Below are 1,622 nucleotides of genomic sequence, written 5' to 3' on the forward strand. Positions count from 1 at the left end.
AGGTACCTAGCGTCCGCGCCTCCGCGCGTCCGGGGGATGGGAAGGGAAGGGAAGGGAAGAGGAGGGGGCGGCGTGCGCGCCGTCCCCGCTCTCCCTCCCTGCCTCCCTCCCTCGGCCGCGGAGCCGGGCGGGGGTTTAAAGACTCGGGCGGCCCGCGGCACGTCTCGCGAGGCCGGGGGCTCCGGCGACGGCGGTCCGGCCGCGTCGCCGGCGGGAGGGCGGGAAGGAAGGGGCTCGTTGCGGGGCGCGGCGGCGCGCCCCCACCACTCCCCAGCACGCCGCTTCCCTCCCGATCCGAGCCCGCCGGCGGCGTCGGCCGCCGCCGCCGCGCTCTCGCGCCTCCGCGGGTCGGGCCCGGGCCGGAGAGGGGGTTACCCCGTCCCCCCCTCTCCGCGGCCACGGTCTCGGGCGGAGAGGCTCGGCTCCGTGCCGGCCTCGCCCGCGTTCGGAGCGGGCCGAGACGCGCGTCTCGGCCCGGCGCCCGCCGCGGCCACGCCGCCGCGCGCGGCCGGTTCGAGCCGGTTCGAGCCCGGCCGGTCCTCGCCCGCGCCATCCGCGGCGCCGGCGGTTCCGCTCCGCCGGCCCGTCCGGCGCGCGCCCGCGGCCTCGCCGCCCGTCCGTCCTCCGTCGGGGGGCCTCGCCGCCGTTTCCCCCTTCCGTCGCTCGCCGAGTCCTCTCCTTCGCCGCCGCCGCCGCCGCCTCCCACCGCGCTTTCGCCCTCGGCCTCGCCGGCCGCGCCGGGCGAGCGGGCGGGAGGTCCGGCGCGGGGCGTCCCGCAACCGGTCTCCGCGCGGAGGCGCGGGGGGCGGGCGCCGCTCCCAGATCCGTCCCCGTCCCCGTCCCGCCGCCGGGCGCGCGTCCGCCGCGGGCGCGCCGCCAGGGCGAGCGAGAGGAGGAGGCGGCGGAGGGCGAGGGGCGGGAGAGGAAGGCGAGAGGCGGCCGGGGTCGTTTCGGCGTGCGCGGCGCCCGCGGCGCGAGGCGGGGGGGCCCGGGCCGTCGCGGGCGCGCCGTCCGGGCGGGCCGTCGCGGGCGCGGGGCCGGCGGCGCCGGCGGCGCGGGCCGGGGGAACACCCCGGCCGGGCTCGCCCGCGTCCCGACCGGTCGCGGCGCCGGCGGCGGCGTCGCCGGCGGGTCCGTTCGCGGCAGCGGGGCTTCCGCCCGGGCCGAGCCGAGCCGGGCGCCTGGTCCGCCCCTCCCGAAGCGAGACGAGGTCGTTTGTCCAGGTCGGGAGCGCGGGCTCCCCGCCCTTCTCGTTCGGGAGGGTTCCTCTTTTTTTTTCCCCTCGATTCGAAGCGTGTGCGTGTTCCGTAGCGTACGGTCAGCGGAGGCGACGCTCGTCCTCCCCGCGGCGGTCGCCGCCCCGGCGTCGGGGCGGGCCGCGCGGGGGCGGTCGGAGCGCCTTCGGGAAAGGCGAGAGAGACGCGAGAGGAGGGCCCCCCGCGCGCGCGGGGCGGTGCCGAAAGCCAGACGACTCTTAGCGGTGGATCACTCGGCTCGTGCGTCGATGAAGAACGCAGCTAGCTGCGAGAATTAATGTGAATTGCAGGACACATTGATCATCGACACTTCGAACGCACTTGCGGCCCCGGGTTCCTCCCGGGGCTACGCCTGCCTGAGCGTCG

General features: G+C 79.4%; 1 non-coding gene across 1 annotated transcript; it reads left to right on the plus strand.

Annotated features, from left to right (window-relative positions):
* Nucleotides 1-1,469: 1,469 nt before the first annotated feature.
* On the plus strand, nt 1,470-1,622 carry LOC149911722 (5.8S ribosomal RNA). Its single transcript, XR_016462908.1, has one exon. It is a non-coding gene; the product is annotated as a 5.8S ribosomal RNA (ribosomal RNA).

Source organism: Phasianus colchicus, unplaced genomic scaffold (genome assembly GCF_987193195.1).
Source record: "Phasianus colchicus unplaced genomic scaffold, bPhaCol1.hap1.1 HAP1_SCAFFOLD_57, whole genome shotgun sequence".
Classification (NCBI taxonomy): domain Eukaryota; kingdom Metazoa; phylum Chordata; class Aves; order Galliformes; family Phasianidae; genus Phasianus; species Phasianus colchicus.